At 29.2% G+C, this 20,475-nt stretch overlaps 1 long non-coding RNA gene across 1 annotated transcript in view; it reads left to right on the top strand.

Moving 5' to 3' along the window:
• The first annotated feature begins 17,589 nt into the window (after positions 1-17,589).
• Positions 17,590-20,475, top strand: part of LOC121118580 (uncharacterized) — a 29,900-nt gene continuing 27,014 nt past the window's right edge. Inside the window, exon 1 of the long non-coding RNA XR_011779915.1 lies at positions 17,590-17,779. This is a non-coding gene — a long non-coding RNA (uncharacterized lncRNA). The remainder of the gene's footprint in view (positions 17,780-20,475) is intronic.

Genomic DNA, 20,475 nt, shown 5'->3' on the forward strand with positions numbered 1-20,475 from the left:
TAATATTTAGAAAGGCTATTAGGAGCTGTCAGGTTTCTATACTTATTTGAAACGTTATTTTACATTCTTACTTCCGAGATTGGATTATCCTTGAAACTGTCATTGGCTAAATAATACATAGAACCTATTATTTTCGCACACAACACTTTTGACAACATTCTTATTACATTTAATATATAGAATACTAAAGATATGTTGTCTAAAATTTATATTTTGGGTAATGTTTCATTCAGTTTATCTAAAATTTCATTATCAGTAAGAGTGGCTCAGTCAATAGTTTCAATTTTTCTTTTTATGTAATATTAATTAAAGTACTCAGGACGATTAATAAAAGGAAAATTAATTAATAAATTGAAAATGTAAAACTTATCGCTGGTAATAGTTTGAGGAAGATTAAAATTACTTATATATACGTTAAACTTTAATCTTCTAACACAATAATAATTGTATTTGCAAGTGAAAATATTAAATTTAGGATTAAATATTTTTTTTTGTGAATAACTTATTTCTTGTAAAGAGAACTGGTCATGATGCCCTTTTTTTTACGTCTGTTACTCTAAAAAAATCTTTCATAAATAAGTTAATCAATAATAAACTATTATTTTTTTCTTCCAAAATTTTTTTTTTTTTTTTCAAAAAGAGTTACTTATGGTTGATAATTCTTTTTTTCAAAAAGATTTATTCATAGGGTATTAATTATTTTTCTCGAAAAAGTTAATCATTAGCTTGAAATTTTTCAAGCAAAAAAGGTAATTCAAAAGCTCATATAGTAAATAAAGAAAATATTTTTTCATCGAACATACCCTTTCGAAGTAAAGTAGAAGAAATTTTAAAACAAACAACTACATATTTATGAAAATATTATATATTAATATTTATTATTATTCCTAATTCATAGGTTGACAGCACGTCATGCATTTTGTCTTAGAGTTTAATTATTTTTAGAGGTGTTTAAAGTACCTTTTTATTAAGCTAAAAAGTGTTATAAATGGACACAATGTTTTGACGCAAAAGTTTGACTTTCTTTTGTTTTAGTTTCTTCAACACGTGATGTATATGTTTTTTTTATCTTTCCTGTATCTGATGTGCCAAACTTCGAGCAAGAAGTGACCCACTGCCTTCTTTATGTTGCTAGGAGGTGCTCCAACGCACAAACAATTTTCATCGATGATCTGGCATTGACATAAACTTAGCCTTCAGAGCTCAATTAATTGACATTAATAATGTTATTTTTTCATTGAATATTCAAATTTAGTAATATAGTTAACAAACACATGGGAATGTTGCCTAATGGAGAATTTGTAAGTTCAGAATGTGAATTCTCCCTCCCCCTATATCTTACAATTGTTCATGAATAGTGCATATTTCATATTTTATTGCATTAGTTTTTAAAATAAAAATTTACTGATTTACTGGCTAAAGTATACTCTTTACTTAAACATACATTATGAATTCAGAAAATATTTTCTTCCAAACTTTGGGTATGTATGGAATAACTGGTTTTATATTTTATGGTAAAAACAATAATAGAGTATATTCTGATCTATTTTTAGTCATGTTCAGTTTTAATTAATCTTTATTTTTTCTTGTAAAATATTATGGCTATTACTGATAATGATTTCTTAGTTAGTAATGAATTTCACACCATTAGACCCAACTAGAACATGAGTCATTATATTAATTAAAAAATTAGTATGTTAATTTTATATGTACAAAATTATATCTTGTGAACTATTAGAAAATATATGTAATATATATATATTTTATTAAATGATCTTTTAATTTCCATATATATTTTTAGTATGACAATATAATTGAAGTTTAACTACCGTTTTGGTATAAAACAATATTGACTTAGATTAAATACTCAATAAGCATTACTTATTTACATTTCTTTATAGGTATATTCATGGACAATTAAAAAAAATTACACGTAATTTAAAAACAAAACAAAAATACAAATAAATTAATGTTTGGTATATTATTATTAACAACTAAACATAATACTTGATATGATAAATTACATGAATATGTACTAAAAATTTCGTATTGTTGCATCCCAACAAAAAAAACAATGAAAAAATTAATTTTACAATTTGTTTCACACACTTTAATTCCTTCATCTAAAATATCATTTACTAAATTAAGACGATTTTCTTAAAATATTAACCTCACAATTAATTTAAGTAATTAAATAATTAATAATATAAAATAAATATTAGTTTTCTTCGATTTTCATTGTTTAATGTTATTTTCCTTTTCATAATTGCTATTAAAAATAATAAAATTAAAATAAATTAGTCCATTATAAGAAAATTTAGGGGTATTTTTTATTTATTAATCGTTTCAAATAGAACTAGCTTGCACGCTATTTCAATATTTTAAAATGCATCATATTAAACAATATTGACTATCACCATATGTATGTGATCAAAAAAAAAAAATCACAATTTTTCACAAAGTTAAAAATGGCGTAAAATACGTCAATAAAGAGAAAAAAACGAAGACACTGGTATGGACGGATAAATATCATTTGTTGAATATTCGAAATGAAGAATTAATTCCTAGAAATAGTTTTCAAATGGCAAATTATTTACAATTTTGTTCCATACAGAAAAACCCTATTTACATAATATGGAGATTAATTGCATATTATTTAGATTTTTTACATTTTTTATTTATTAAAAAAAGTTGTTTCTTTTCATTAAAAGAAATTAAAGGAAGGCATTTTTCATAACATATTAAATTCTTTCCTCCTATAAGCTTTTTTTTAAGTTGTCACATTAAATTTCAAAACGCAGAACATCACTTATACGCTATAATTTATGATATGGTTTGATACTCTACACATTCTTCCCCTACTCCGCCATCTTTTTTTGATCAACTTTGATTAATTTATAGAATAGTCACTAAATTAAAAATAAATTTAGTTGAAACAATTGCCTAATAAATAATAAGAGAAGTTAAATGCACTTTTTTTATTAATTATTATCATGCTAACATAATATACATAGATCTACCAAAACTGAAGACAATTCTAAGTCACTCTTCACAGGCCTTCTGATGATCCTAGCACCCAAGGAGAAGTTGTTAGAATGCGAATTAACAGGAACTCTAAATCCTTAATTTTTATGAAAGTTTGTTTATACATAAAAGACACCTGAACTTTAGTGGTCAAAAAATAACCACTAAACCTTGTTTTATTAATGAGAAAATTAACAGTCCATATTTTGCTGCTTAACCGTGTAGATCTGTATAATTTGGTGCAAGTCTGGTCTGTAACGGTCTTGTAGTAAAATTTTATAAATTTGGAGGTAGCTCGATTTTCTTCTTTTATTGGGGCAGCTCATAGAATTTTGTAGTTAAACAATGTGGTTTTTGAATCGAACACAACAATAGACGCAATGTAGGGTAAACAAGGGAAAGAGGTATTTCTTTAAAAATCATGAAAATCCAATAAGCATGGAAAGGGAAGCGTTGGATAATAACGTTATTTCTATTTTGAATGATAAATTAGATTATATTGTCTCGAAAGGGAAGTTTTTATTTTCTTTGCAAAGGACAGCAGCAACATACTGTATGCTGACTCCTTCGCCTATGAAAATGGGTTCATTTAAAAAAGTATCAACCGAGACCATCACGATTTGTAGAAAATATCTCCGTATTCTAAGTTTGAAGGACGATTGGCCAAGCCAATGATAATGAATTCAACAGAAGGAATTGGCGATGGCAGGAAATTCACTGCCCAATTTCAAGTAGCTACGGGTTGTATAATATATATTGATTATTGTAAAGTCTGTGGTAATGTTTTTAATTCCACTTTTCAAGTTTCTGCTGGGAGTTCTTTTGTTCTGTTATTGAAGAATTTGTTGAATGGAACTTAGAAGGTCATATAAACCCCTCACCAAACCATATTTCGGTCATAATTCTTTTGTGGCATCTCAAAAATAAGTTAATTCCTTCGAAGAAGCAAAAGAAATTGGGTTTGGCATACTGGGACTCTAAGTTTTATATTGCGAAGGAACTAACGGATGGGATGGAGTTAAGAGGTATATTTATTACTTCGGTGTCAATATTCATGGTTTTTTAATGGAAAATACATTGACATTCGATTTAGCGCTGGATATTATATGGTATTTTCCAGAAAAATCAATCAAATACATTAAAATTTTAAATGAAATTAAAAAATGTTCAGTAGACATAAAAATACAAATCCTAGATACTCAGTTTTGGATTTTCTTATTTGTTTGATTATTTTATGTTTTTCTTAGGGTTTTTCGTTAGTCTTTGTTTTTTTAATGTTTATTTATGTTATAGATTTTTAGCGTACTTTTATAACTAAAGAGGGTTTGTCTTTGGGAACTAATTTTAAACTACATTATTTATTTATACTCTTACTAAATGTAATTTTTCAATTTATTATTATGTATTTTTTTATATTATATATTGTAAAATAAAGACCTTTTAAAAAAATAATGGTAGAGTGTGAATCTCCAAACTGCAAAAAAAGAAATCTTGAACTGTACAGGGTTGATGTTATCTACCGGCTCACATTTTATTATTTTCAATTCAGAATGACTTTGGTTCAAAATGACAAAAGAGGACAAATAAACATTTTATCTCTAAACAATATAAGCTGAGATAATTGTAAAGAGCAAGTAAGATTTTAAATTTTCTCAAGGGCAACATGAATTTGGGAAATTTTTTTTTCTCTTTTCTGATGAAAAAACTCACTGTTGATGCCACTGTGAATAAGTAGAACAGCCATTAAATCACAATCTAACATGTAGACAATGTCTTAGTTTCGGTGAGACATTGTAAAGTAATATCTTGGGCTAAATATAACTTCAGGGACAACTTTATGTTCACTTTAGTATTGTAGCGCCCCTAAGACCCTAGGATATCTGAGAGACAACTTTCTGGATTTTTTGGGACATCAACATATGGTCGTCCTCCTCTGTAGATGCAAACACCTAGGACTACTTTATCTGGGTACAACTGGAAGAGAGGATACCTGCTACTTCTCACAGAAGTATCCAGTCCCTAAAAGATTCCATTCAAAAGGAGTGGACCAAGCTCGAGTCTGACTACAAAGTCTAGGAACTTAGGCCCATTATTAAGACAATTAGTAGAGTTGAGGGCTCATAAATCTAATCAAAGTTGTACCGTGGGCTATTTTCCAATGATTTTGTAAAATAAATGTCCTAACAAAACCTCTCGTTTAAATTTTACTTTTGAAAAATTAAAAATAATATAATCAGTACCACTAGAAAAGATCAACCTTGTATTGATATTTGAATATTTAGTCTACAAACCAAACTGTATTATTTGTAGAACAAAGAGTTAAGTAAAATAAAGGGCGGCATTTTAAATCAATTGAAATTGTAGAGATCAAAGATACCATTTATCATTTTGATAAATTGATCTATTGAATTTGTAAGTTTAGATAAAAGAAGAGAAGAACAAAAAAAAATTCATGGTAATTTTATTTTAAAATGATTATTTTTATTCTTTTAAATATATATTCTTATAGTTTGTAGATGAACACTTCATCATTTCAAGACAAAATGATTGAATTTATAGGAAATAGTTTGATAGATTGGTTGTCAAAGATTTCAAAAATTAAAATTTACAAATAGGTTGGTGATTTTTATAAATGTTTTCAAGTTTTCTTAAAAATGCGTTTCTATTGAAACATATTACTTAAGGTAACTCAAATGAAAATGAGTGAGCAGGGGATCAGTGTTAGTCATAATTCTGTTTATCTTTTGGCGTATAATATACTCAGCTTCTAAAAGTGATTTTGAACTCGGATAATTTTTTACAAAGTTCATACCAATATGCAAGACTTGGCATAAATTTTATGCCTAAATATATAAATAGTAGAACTACTAAATTTGAACAGAAAGAACTTAATTATTACATTATGAAGTAAGATATATATGTAATAATTGATTGAAAGGGATGAAAAACTAAAAAATATCTTCATTAAGAATAATATAACAAATAAAAAAGGTTAAAAGCTACTTCTGCTTCAAAAGGTGCAGAATCTTTTGAAGTATGAGAAACTCTTGATGTTTATATTGAGTCCAAGTTATCATGCTTCTGATTCCAATCTTTTATAATATTCCTTGCAATGCCAGTTTTTATTTACCGATTCCGAGTAACCATGCACTGAGCTAATAAGAAATGACCAACAGATGTGTAAAATATCCATTCTGATAAAATGTAGTTCGAATGTTGATTTGATATATTTTATAGTTGATATATAATATTAATGACTAGATAAATTGGTGATGAAGGGATGGGTGACTTTTTACCTTTCATGTTCGTTTGCATTCCTGGAGATGAATTAGAACTTCTAAATATGAATAGTTTGTCTGATATTGGAGAACTCTGATTACATGAAAAAGATTCTTCCTTTTTAATCCTTTCAACCTTAATCACAGATATAACGTAATCCAGTACACATGAAAGGGGCACTATCATACATGGTATATGAATAGATAGATGTATTGTCTCTTTAGTACTGAAAAGTAAATTTTTAACAATAATTAATTACGTTTCATGTATATCTATCAAAACATCAATCAAAAAGGCAACCTCCTGGATTTAAACGAGCTGAGAAATTTGAACAATATACAGAATTGGCACATGGAACGCTCAGTAGAAAATATTCCCCCTAGAAATAGATTATTCGATGATCTCTTGTTATACTGAATTCTTCTTGAGTCAATTAACAAATATACATAGGTTCTTCGCTGTTTACATTTGATCAAGTTTGAGTGTTTCTTTTTGGATTTTTAATGGCAGTCAATGGAGGAGCGTCTATAGAATTTCCATCAAGGGGGATGTAATCACGAATATAAAAATAAAGAGTTGATCATTATTGTAATATTTAATTATCCTATTTGGGAGCTAAGGCTTCCTTAGACCCACGATTTGTAAACACTAAACTCGGCTAGTATACATCTACATAACTAAATAGGATTTTCCATGATAAAAACAATTGGAGTCTATTGTCATTTATTGTTGATAATAATAATTAGTCATTATCGTTATCAGAGTTAGCTGGGTCATAAATAATGACGTGACATCAAAATATGTATGTCATCACTTATTTTCAATAATTCCTTTTATTGAAAATAATAATCTGTATCGTTAGTCTCAATTAATATCAATAACTATATTTATTGATGAGTATCACAATATCTTATTATATCTATATTTTTTGACAGCCTTATAAAGTACACTACATTGCAAAGTTAAGGGGAATTTGATCAGGTGAAGTGAGAGGGTATAAGATTTTGACCCAAAGTGCTCAAAATTGCTTATAGGTAAGTTCACTGAGTTATTTTGCCCTCTGGAACAAGTTCGTCCCATGTCAAGTTCATTGCAAGGAAAGTTCACCCCAAGGAAATTCATCACAAGGAAAATTCATCACAATGAAAAAATATATTCTTATATAGGTAATAATAGGTTGGAGAAAATGTAATTTCGTATTTTTCGCTTTATTTCAATGCTTTATTAGAACTGTTTCAATCATCTAATCTAAACTAAGTATACCTTGCTCTGTTTGATAAATTGTTACCAACAATAATCCAACTTTACAATGCTCTTCTCATAGAAACCCTTTTCCCTATTTCCAAAAAAGTGGGACAACCAATTTTCACAAGCCTCTATTGAGGCCAAATTTGTAATCCAAGCGCGTGGGCCATAGATAGGAACAGGTGGTAGTCACTTGATACCCGGTCCGGAATGTATGGTGGATATATAAGAACTTCCCATCCGAGCTACCAAAGCTTCTAGCACATCTTCAAAGATGTGTACGGCCTGAAATTGTCTTAATGATGTCTTGTTGTCTCCTATTCAACAATAATGACTGCATTTATTCGATTGCCAGCTTTAAACAGTCGAGTTGTTCACAGATAGAGGGCATAATTGAGCAGGTAAAAACTACTTGAATTATGCTGTGCGAAACAAACCGAAAGAGTATGAGTCACGTATAAATTGCAAATTTTATTGGTCAGTTTTGGCGTTTTTCCTTTTTAGGTAGTAAAATGTAAAATATGACAGATATCTTCATTTGAGATCTTCATACTCGACGCACTATAATTCATGATAGAAACAACCAAGTGCAATACTATGCAAAAAGCGTTTATAGTATGCCCTCAAACCTTTGCAATGTCTTGTCGTATGATCCAATGTGACAAATCATGAACAAGATATACTTAGTTAAAAAAAGGGGACAGGAAATAAGAAATTACTTTTTCCCCACCCTAATATAATATATTTTTTCTACAAGATGGTAAAATGTATTATTTGCTAGTACAAGTTCAAAATATGTATAAAAAATATAAAATAAACTAATGAAAGAGAGATGTTGACTTTCCAGGGGCGGAAAGAGGGCGCTGAATTATCCGTACAAGGTCAAAGTTGTATTTCCATCATTTTTGTACTTCAATTGTAATGTGGGCTGTAACCTTTATCACGCTGGGTAACGAAATTTCTCCATACAATATTTTAAATTTAACTACTCTAATTTTGTCCACCCTGTAGTTTAATAGGCAAAAAATATATCATATTGACGAGGTGGTGTGACAGTCAGTAGTTTTTTTGTTTAAACTAGTTGCTTAAAAAAAAAAGGTGCATGCTGATAAGTATTTTACATACACCTATATTTTATATTGAATAATATTATTATTCATAGAGTTGTATTATTTTACAGTAGGACAGTGGTCCTCTCGGGTGTTGTTTTACAAATTAATATAAGTAAACAACGCGCATACCCAATTGGTTACTATTCGTTGATTTAGTCTAATAGTATTGACTTGAAGAAAGCGATTAAAAAATGTCAACTTGATTCAAAATATGTCATTTAAATTATTTCTAAAAACAATCTTTGTGACTTTCTAAATATTAATTAATCTTATAACTTAGTTAAGAACACACAAGCAAATATTTGACAAAACCCCAACGATAAATATTTGTATTATGAAAAACTAATTAAACATTTTGAAAATGTATGAGAAATCTAATTTCTTAATGTGTTTTAATATTACCTAATAATCTAATTATTTTTTCCAATCTTTACGATGCTTATTTATCTTTCAAATTATAGACCACAGTTATTTGATAATTATGAATGACAATATTATATATTAATAATTAAAAGTTTGAGATATTTTGTACTCATTTAGCATCGATGATAAACCAAATATTCCTCAATTGGGGTTTTGCAATTTATCAATAGAAATAGACAAGTTAAAGTATTATTTTCTTGAATAAACAGGTTCTTTAGGATAAAAATATCACCGTGACAGTTTTTGCAGAATCTGTCTTAATCAAACTGTTTTAATTAGTTTGAGAAACTCCAACATTATATCCCATGAACTTTAGTGAAAAAAAATATTAATATTATTGCACCTATTTCATTCTTAAAAAGCTCAGATCCAATCAATGGTCGCTCATTTCTTATTTTTCCAATCACAAAACTGAAAGCCCTGGTTTTGCTTATTTGTTTGACCTATCTTTTTGAGTAACACATGTGCTAAAGAGTTCCGGGCTTAACAAAAAAAAAAGTATTTTTGTTTCAAAATTGATTTTTTTAAACTATTATTTTTTTTTCTATTCTTTCTATTAAACAGACTCCCCATTACACATTTCAAGTCATTGGTTAACTTAAATGGTATTTTTCCCCATCACAAAGAAATGTAAATTATAACATAAAATTATTTTCATATATTGTTTCGGAAATAAAAAAGTAGCGTCACACTTAGCAAAATAACTAACAAACTGAAAAACGTATTGTAATGAAATTTTGACAGCTGCCTTTTGAAAGGTGGTACTTACTGAAAATGAGGTGAATTTAAAAAAGTACCACCACTTATGAATGAATCTCATGACTTTTCACACATTGTGTTAGAACAAATATAAATATAATTGGCAGAATAGATAAACTAGTCATTCAGAGTCTTTTTCTCTAAGGTGGGCTTAGCCCTTGGAACATTTATTCAAATAGTTTACTATGGAAATCCAAGTATAAATATGTTCTTTACAATCTGCAAACAACCCGATCGTATGTATGATGTTCATTGTGTATACACAAAAGAAACAAATTTAATATCAAATTGTAAGTAATACGTTAAAAACAAACAAACTACTCTTGATATCACAGGCATGACCCAAACTTTGGATAATTAATAAGCTTTAATATTGGTTTTATATTATTGAATTAATAATTTTTTGGCCAAAGGAATTTGTATCATTAAATTATTAATAACACTTACCATACTTGTAAAATGACCTAATTAATATTTATTTTGTCAACAAAATGTACTTAAAAATGTTAAGCCCATCTTCTCTATTTTCATGTTGTTCTTTGTAAAACTATTCAAACATAAAAATATAGTTGTTTGAATAAAAAAAGAGGATTAAAACTTTAAAAAATATATTCAATCATACATTAAAGAAAAGAAATTTAAAGAATACTCATTCTTAATTTGATCATTATATTTGTAAGTTGCACTGATTAATCCAGAAACTTGTATTTGTTATAGAAATTAATTGCATAATATAATCCGTATTAGTTAAAGAATGATTTTTTTTAAAAAGTTTATTATCAAAAATGTCCAAAATAATGGAAAATTAAAGATAAATAAATAGACCAAAATAATAATTACATCCAAAAGTACAAACTTACACATTATAGTTTAAAATGATCTTTCCCCAACAAAATATTAAATCATACATTTAAATACTATTTAAAACATTTACAAAATAAAAAATTGAAATATTAAACAAGAAAAAAATCAATTTTGATTAATGTAAAACATCAAATATCTTAATGAGATTTAAAAGTCTTATAACATTTTCAAATTAATTATTTACTTGTCAGTAAACCTTATCTTAAAAAGATATGTGAAAATTTGTCGAAATCCTCACAAGTGTCAATTAAAAAAAATTGTAGGTGGGTGACCTTCACAATATTAGTTTTATTATTTACTAGCGGATGTATCTGGCATTAACCAGAGTAATTAGCCGTGGACTGAAAGACAAGTATTGCTCTAGCAGCATAGAAGATCACTCTTCAAGAAATTGTCAGTGTTGCTCTCCGTTCTTCTTGAGCACACTCACACCTAGCTACTCAATGGTTATACAGAGCTTGAGAATATATTAATATGATAGGATGAGCCAAGGAGTATTTTAGTCTCTACAGCGCTCATTTCCTGTGTTTTACTTAGACACGCTCGTTGACAAATAGGATAAACAGTTTTTTTTCTCGGTTCCCTCGTATGTATATGTAAACAAAAAAGATAATATAAATATAATAGTAAAGTCCAATTGGGGGGGTATGGGGGGGGCTAATTGGGGGGTATGGGGGGCTAAGTGGTATTATTATGTACAGATACATAAAATAGTTTAAATTTAGTGCCCCGTAGATGAACTACATCTACAATAACTATACATTTAGAACAAATTTATTAACATAAAATAAAATCTCCAAATTAAATGTAATACATAAAATTAAAGCGATAAAATATGATACTATGACAAGCTTTTCCTCAAATTCTTGATTATTCTGTTAAAAACTCTTTCCTTGTTGGATACCATAGATGGAATAAACTTTATAACTTCTGATACTGTGGACCATGTATCCGTTCTTATGTTAGGACTTTTTAGTGATAAGGCCTAATATCTCATATTTCATTATATCTATACATATATACTTCATTATTCTTTTTATTTTTAATATAAGCTTTTTGTTAAATTGAGTTGTTTTTTTTCCATCAATCAAATAAACAGATAGACAAACTATTCTTCGTTAATATATTTCAAAAATTTCGACAGGTTTTAAATTTCTAACTTATCTAAAGATAACGGGTAGTATTCTATTATATCTACAGCTGTTTTCCAAAATAACTATAAAAATATGTTTTTTAAGATGAAAATAAATATTAGAAACAGGGAGTTTATTTGTTTGGGTACTTGTGGGTTAAATTATCGAAATTCAATAATTAGACTGATTCTCTTTTAATTCTAATACTTTAATACACCTCCTTTAAATCAATCCAATGAAATATTTTCAGGACTTTTTGGAAATATTATTTCCTATATTTTTTTGCGTAAAAATTTATACTTTCCTTGTTAAAAAAATGCCTTCATTATTGAAAAAGATAATTGACAGATTCTACACAGATTTTCTACGGGGCTGAAGTCTGGAGACTTAATAGACCAACTCAATATATTATTATCAGGAGAATTTTGATTCCAATATTGTCTTATGGATGTTTTTAAACTTTCGTTGTCGTCAATTTACCTTTCTAAAATTTTAAAGCTTCCTTACTTCCATGGACTGGTTATTTCACTTAAACACTATTGTAATATATTTTGTTAATGAACCTTCTATATAAGTTTTTTATTTATCACATACTTCCTACATCCAATTTTTTATGGGACTTCATTTGTTTCCTTGTAATTAATACATGTTGTACAGAATGCAGGCCTAAAACAAGTAGTACCATTAATTTACAATCCCTTTTTTTAAATTAAGGGGTTCATTACACAACCAAACAACAACTGAAACAAATGAAAACAAGTTTTGTTTTCATTCCATGCCTCAAGGTGTAAAAATGTTGGGGCAAAAACAAAAAAGGCAACGTGTGTGCGATATCCTATACGCCAGTGCCAGTGCCGAGAAGGCTGCAAGGACAGGGGCCTCTCCATTCGTATTACTTAATAGATCAATAAATCCATTACGGACTAATACAGCCAACAAGAACCAAAACTTATGCAGCAACGTATATTCACAATTATGGCTAACTTCTGGCTTGTACCCACGTGTTCCTATTCCAGTCCCGACCTCAATTTCTGGACTTTTCAATTTGAGGCCACTTATAAAAGAATGTCTGCTACACTTATCATCCAAATTTGGATTTTATTCGAGCTTCCATCATGATAGCGTGATATACTATGAACACAGCCTTCATCGCCAAGAGCTATCAATCTATTGTCTACGTGTCGATGCTGTTGTTGTTTGTCAAGGAGGGCATATTGAATAGAAAATGTACATAAATATAGTATTTAAACATATTCCCAATTGGTTTTGAGTCGTCTTTTCTTGAGTCCATAAAAATCATGTGTTGTTTTTTGTAATTTAGTGATGCTAATGACAGTTTTGGTTGCCACACTCTGTGTTAATTATCGAAGCTTCAAAGAATATTTTTATTCGTTCTTATTTTTTACCGACCCCATCGATACAAAAAGGAGTGGAAGATGCCTTATTCTGTATAAAACATGTATTCTTTGATAATAATAATTTGAGTAAACATAAATAACATATAGGAATAATTGGATCGGAAATTTGCTAAAAATGAATTGAAGCCAATAATGGAACTTATGTTTGAGAGCAGAATCCAAAAATTACCTCTGTTTTTTTCTTATTGGTCTGAATTCAGAAATATCTGGAATTATAATAATTCTGAACTATAACATCAAAAGTTTAGAGAACTTCATATTGTGTAGAGTTCAAAGGGGGGAGAAAAAAATGTAATACCATACAGGTATTAGTTATGTTAACATACGTATTAAATTTATTGTGTAAAATATGTATATAAGGGGGGAGGGGGGAATCTCCAAAGCAAAGAGATTAATTTTGAATATAATTTAAAAATTATGAATGAGGGAATGAAATAAATTAACGAAAATGGAATACAATTAAAAAAACAAAACTTATTTCATTTCCAATTGCTCCATTTAAAGTCTTTCAACTACATATTTTCGTTCCACCTAATTTATATATATCTTTTGTTATACGGAATATAATGGAAAGACTATTTCTTATAAAAGTAAAATAAAACTATAAAAGTGGAGGGATACTAAAGTACATTATAGGTAGTGATGCATACCTTCCGGTATGTACAAATAAAAGGAACCAAAAATAAACGTTAATGCCCTAATAATTTGAAAAAATATTTGTGAGGAGAACAGCTTTGCTGTTATTACATTTATTAGATTAGCTACAAACTGCTTTTTAGAAAATGTAAATAAAAAAACAGACTCTAAGGACATATAGTGAGAAATTACACCCATAATTTCCGATCCAACCTACATTGTATCTTTTCATCTGTCAAGAGCAAAAGGTCTACTAATTACTCTATAATTATATGTTCTCTTTAAGAATGGAAAATAAGGCTAACAGCTTGTAAAATACAAAACCCTACTGAGATTGTCAACTAGAAAGAGCAGTTCCCACATTCTAGGTCATATTTTATACACCTCTGTTATTAAATAACAAAGTAAAAATAAAAATTGTTTATATTATTATTCATTTATCTATAGGTATGTTAAATGCAAATCTTTTTGCGTGTAGGAGGTATGTGCGTGAATCGATGTGTCCCGGAATCAGAGCCAAAACAATGAAAGGATTTTGCTTCAATTCTTTAAGTAGGTTCTTAAAGCTCAAAAAATGATACGGGTAACGATTTTTGCCCTTCAAAGCCACATCGCCTTTCAAATAGAATTTTATACAATCAATTTTTTGACTAACAAACGATTATTTTATATAAAACATAAATAAAGACCGTAAAATTGTAAGATTTATTCTTTTTGCATGGTGGTTTTTTTAAAGTTTAATTTCAAAAGTTACTTGCTAAAATATCCTTGATGGTAAATAATTCAGTTTAAAAATTCGACGAAGATCTATTTGACAAAAATTATAATCATAAATGAATATATTTTTTTATGAAAAGTATAAAACACATTTGCTGAAAAGTCCAAGATAGATGGTGCTATTTTATTTTTATTCACTTAATTTTCTGTTAGTACCAACCGTCAAAAGAGAGCTGACAAAATTTGATGTTTAGTTTGTCACTTCGTGGACAACACTTTTCTTATTTCAAAAACAATGGAAAAAAAACTATTTTATATTTTAATTTTACACTGCTTCTTGATGGGAAAAATACTCTTAAACTAAGCAATGGTTTGAAAATTGTTATAGGGACTCCCCTCCCTAAAGTAAAAAAATAATAACAATTTAAAAAAGCCAATTTTGAAGAAAAGAAACGTACTTTCTTTGTTAAACTCAGGACTTCAGTCTATGTGTTATTTCGAAGATTATTTGAATTAAAATAATTATTTTAGGGTAGAAGTTAAAAGAAAAAAGTTTGATAGATAAAATAAAAACTAAGATATTTAATATTTAGTGAGGAAACTAACTCTCTTGGTAAAAATGGAAGTCAGGGTCACAAGTAGAATGTATTGTGAATTAGTTCAAGAAAATTTCTAACTAAAAAATATTACCAAAATTGGATAAATTCAAGAAAAAAAAACACCAAGATTCGAAATAATCACCTACCTGCATGCTGATTAATATCAACCACAGGCTGAATAGGGTCTGGCAGCAAAATTGGTGCGAAATTAAATATAAATCATTTTTAGATAGCAATTAGTAGAAATTTGCCGTAGGTTCTTATCAACAAAAGGATATTTAGTTTGTCAGAATGGTGCAGGCTTATGAAGAGCTAGAGGAAAATCAATTTATACAAAACAATACAGATCCGCTGTGATCATGATATTACTAACAAAGAAAGGCAAATTATTTAGTAGATGTGTGACCTCAAATCTATACCCTTGAGAATCATATAGAGTCTGAAAAAGGAGCTTTGGATGGAAAAAAAGGATAATCGGGGAGCCAAAGGTATAGATGGAAAGGAAATATGATCATCTACTTATCCAGCTGTTAATGCTGTGGACTATTTTATTTGGGTCTTTTGTTGCACCTCATATATCTTTATACTACTGAGGCAGTGGTGCTTAACCTGAATTTGATCGAACCCCAGGGGTTTGTTAAGCCCCCGCATCTACTAACGCGACTGTCGAACGGGCGACCTGCTTTCAGTGTGAGTGTGACGCAACAGCGTTGAATCACTCAGAGAGAGGGGATACCAACATGAAAAAATAATGAGGATAGATCCTATGTGAGATTCAAAAAAGTTTGTTTTACATGTTAGATTACTAATATTTAGTTGCTTAGTAAAAAAGTATTACATGAAACAAATACAGACCATTTGTTTTATTTGTGACGTTATGCTCTGCTGGTCCATCATTGACTGCAAGTGAGCATGCCAGATTGCTAAGCTTTAATATTTGTGCTGGAGGGAACCTGGTGTGCTCACTAGTCAACTTCTGATTGTACGTAATTTGTCGAGAAAAAAAAGAAGGTGTCTGACGAATACGTATAATATGAACTCACGTGTATAAAGGAACGTCAAGGGAGTCAGCGTCCTCAATGCATGATTTGCACTGCAATATTGAGCAATTCTAGTTTAGCATCGGGAAAACTGATGGAACACTTCCTAAAGCTGCATGGAGACAGGAAATACAAGAATTTACTGAATTTAAGATGAAGAGAACCAGTTACATCAGCCAATCTACAGATCAACGATGCTGTCATTATTTTGTTTCGGCAAATCGTACCATACTCTCTTATTGCAAGGAAAGCCCTGGAGATACTCATACCGTTTGCAACAACATCTTACAGTGAGAAATTAATTTCGAGGATGGTCGACAAAAAAACGAAAACAAGGGAGAGACTCTGCGGCGCGAAAATGATATAAGAGAGTCACTTGCCAAAGTTAAGACCTCGATTTCTGAACTTGTGTCTAAAAGACAATTGTTGTGCGGTAAATATTCATTGAGTTATTTTTTTGTGTGAAATTCCTGTTTTGTTGGCTTTGTTCTTTGAACACAGTGGAGGTGGTTTTTTGTTGCAACTTCTGCATGGTTCATTTTGTGCACTAATACGAGTATACCTATGTTTTCAAGAAATCATATTTTATTTTTTCAATAATGAAGGGGTTCGGTGAAGCTTGCAGGGTTTAGTACCTCCAATAATGTTAAGAACCACTGTATTAAGGTCTCTGTGGTAAATTGTATCAAGTAGAAGATGGTCAAAGGAGTAGGGGCCTCATAAAAAAGACCTGCACTTCCAGTAAAAACAGAGTAGATAAGGTTATTGAAGGTAAAGGGAATTATTTTGATGGAGGAGATGCAGAACATTATTATCCGTCAATTTTTGTTTGTTTATTGCATTTTTTGTGTGAATCCCTAATCTATGATCTTGCAAAGTAACATTGTAATATTGAAGTCAGTTAAGAATCGATATATCACTCTTGATTGTGGAGTATTTCTATTAGGACTTACAAGGTATTATTTAATTTAAAGCTTTACTACTTTAGTATAATTAAAGTTATTATCTATAATAAAAAATATATCCTACTAAGTATAGATATTAATTCAAAAATCGTTAAAAAAAACTATGAAATACTGATCAGTATATACGGTAATTTCAGCATACATGGACTAAATAAATTAAATACTATCATTAATAATACCTGATGCATTGACTTTCTACATGTATTAATATACCTTAAATAGCATGAAGTTAAAAGAAAGTACAAGAAGTAATGATGCTTTAATCGATGTAGGTTGTTACTTAATAGTATCCCTTCAACAGACAGGTAGAAAAATCATTAATTTGTACGAATGTTATCAGTTTCTTTTCTTTTTTTCAATGGGGTTCATTTTTCTTCACTTTTTTCTAAATTCCGTTAACTTTCAAGCAATTTTGAGTGCTCTATAAAAACATAAATATATAGACCATAGGAAAATGTACAAAACAGGCTTCGTTTCTGGAAGTAATAGACGATCATTTATGAGCCATCTGGATCCGGAAGGTAGAAAACCAACTAACAAAGGAGTTAAAATCATTGGAAGACCCGTAAATAATTTTTTTTTATATTTTTGATTCAACATTTATCATTTATATATAAAAGGTAATGTGTAAATCTGTATCAAATCGTGCGAATTTTAAAAATTGGGCATTTGAAAAAAAGGGAGGGGGTAAGATTTTAATTCAAATAGATTTTTCTTTTCACAAAGTTAAAATATATTAAGGCTGGTACGGTACGAGGTTGTGCCCTGGTTCGTTTCCAAACGACCCATACAGTTAGTTATGTAAATATTTAATCACATATTAATTATTTTAGTATTGTTTTTTTTTGTCCGTGTTTATCTGCTTTATATATTTTACTTAACATACATATATAAATAAACCAAAGCCATTGTGTTGGTTATTATTTTTTTACAAAATTGGGCATATATTTTTGCATCATAAATATATAATCAACCACTATTATACAATTATTCAGCTCATTGTTCTTAGTTACTTTAGAGTAAACTGTATTTTATAAAATATTTCATTTAAGCAACCTTAACCAATAAATAGTTATGGATAGCAAATTTCATATGGAGTAGAATATACTTCTTCATGGTACTTACGAGTCTGCAGTAGTAGAAGAAAACCAGCATTCAAGGCAGGTTCTAGTTTGTATCAACCTGAATAAAGAGGGCTCACTAAAATACCTTTGACTATTAAAAAAAATAAAAATATGTGTCATTTTTATCATATATATTGTAAATTATTATATTGAAGTTATTATTTTGCAAAAACTATTACAAGAAAAAAAGCTCAGCTAGAAAATTTAAATTTTAAAAAACGAATTAAAATATAATAAATATAAAACTTAGTGAATGGATCAATCCGAAAAACAGAAGATTTCTAATTTGATTGTTTAAACTCGTTGATGCAGATATAATACAGGGTAAGGAGCAAAACGTTGACTCGACAGATGGATTTACAAATGCATCAATAATTTTATATTTTCAGGCCAAAAAATAATTTTAACAAAACATGTAAATAAGGTTTTTGCAAAACTTGTTTCACTCAATATGGCCAATTTCATTTTCAATCACAGCCTTTACACGTCGCCTGAAGGCCGTGCAGGAGTCGTTGACAAACTCCTCTGTAAAGATGTCCCATGCAGCACTATGGAGAACTTCAGTGAATCCACAATTAGATATGAGGTCCTGTTGGTTTCCCTATCCAAAGTGCACAATATGTAAAAGTCCAGTGGGTTCAAATCTGTTGAGGAAGGGGCCCAAATCTATTTGGACCAGATATCTTCACAGAACTTTTGGCACTTGGTGAACGTATGAGAGAGATTTCCTTCCTGAGTTCACATGTAGTTACCCTACGGGTAATTGGTTTTCAGCCATTGTAAGATGATTTACCTAATCACTTTATAGTAGGCCTCCTGGACGGTTTGTTGTCTAGCCTTGAAAAAGAACGGAGGCATCTTCTTTCCAATGTGTAGGACCATTATTTTGGCTGGATATTTGGTATGGTAAAACCCTTGGACATTTTCTTTTGTTTCCGCAAGCCAGGAGTTGTGGAATTGATCAACTGTGAAAATCTTCTTATTCGAGAAAAATTTCACAATTGACCCATTTTCCTTTTCTATGTCAGGATTTTCTTGTACCTCTTTGTAGATTATACCCTCCACTTCCTGACATCCTAGAGAGGTTTTCTCCATTTTCTTTCATCTCAGCCAATTTAAAAATCAAGCTCCTTGAATACTTAACCCTTAACATTATTCATTTTCTTCATCACATCAACTACAACATCTAGGAGATTTGAGTTGTGCTGCCTTTTTGCTTGTTGCTCGCTCATGATGATGAATTGACTGAATGATTAGTATAGTTTGTTTATATAAAAAGGACGCTAATTAAAATTCTACGTTTTCGGGCTACCCTGTAGATAAATTGACTTTTAATGAAAAGGGTGTTGAAAAGGATGGATACAATGTTATTAAACAATAGGACTCTATAAACCAGTTCATCTAGGAAAGAAGGAGGGAAGATATTTGATTTTTTATATATTAATCTCTTTTGTATGTATTTTTTTATTATTATTATAATTTTACATTATTATGATCGTCTCTTTACGAGCGCATGGGAGAAACCTAAAGAACCTTGTATTTTTATTTGATGAGCGCTATTCTTTTTTCACTGTTTATTTGTTGTATTGATATAGCTAAAGAGGTCTTTGGGCACAAATTTTAAACTATCATGTTTATTTATATTTGTTCATTAAATGGAATTACCCAATTTATTATGATGTATTCTTATAAAGTATATAATGTTAAATAAAGACATAAAAAAAATGAAAGGGTGCTCTAATTTGCTTGAAAAAACACTAATATATGTTTGAAGTAGTAAAATTTAAAACTTCTAACATTTTTTTTGGTTATTTTTGGCACGTATGGATTTTCTTTCCCTACTATAAAACATCAATTATTTGCCTAGTTTTTTTTTAACTTGGACATATTTGTTTCACACATATTCTCGTAATATGATTACATACTATTTTCTCATTTTGACGTCAATTGATTGAATAGTCTTTGAATTTGATTATTGGGCGTTAATGAAGGATAACCGTCATTTTTTAGTAGATTGCTGTTAGAAAATCTATGGATTATAATGCAATGTAAAAAATATTTATATATTTATGAGAATTTCATTGAATTTATCCACATAATGGCAATAGTGTTTCAAGGTTTTTTCGAATTTGATTAC

The sequence above is a fragment of the Lepeophtheirus salmonis genome, chromosome 5, assembly GCF_016086655.4.
Source record: "Lepeophtheirus salmonis chromosome 5, UVic_Lsal_1.4, whole genome shotgun sequence".
Taxonomy (NCBI): domain Eukaryota; kingdom Metazoa; phylum Arthropoda; class Copepoda; order Siphonostomatoida; family Caligidae; genus Lepeophtheirus; species Lepeophtheirus salmonis.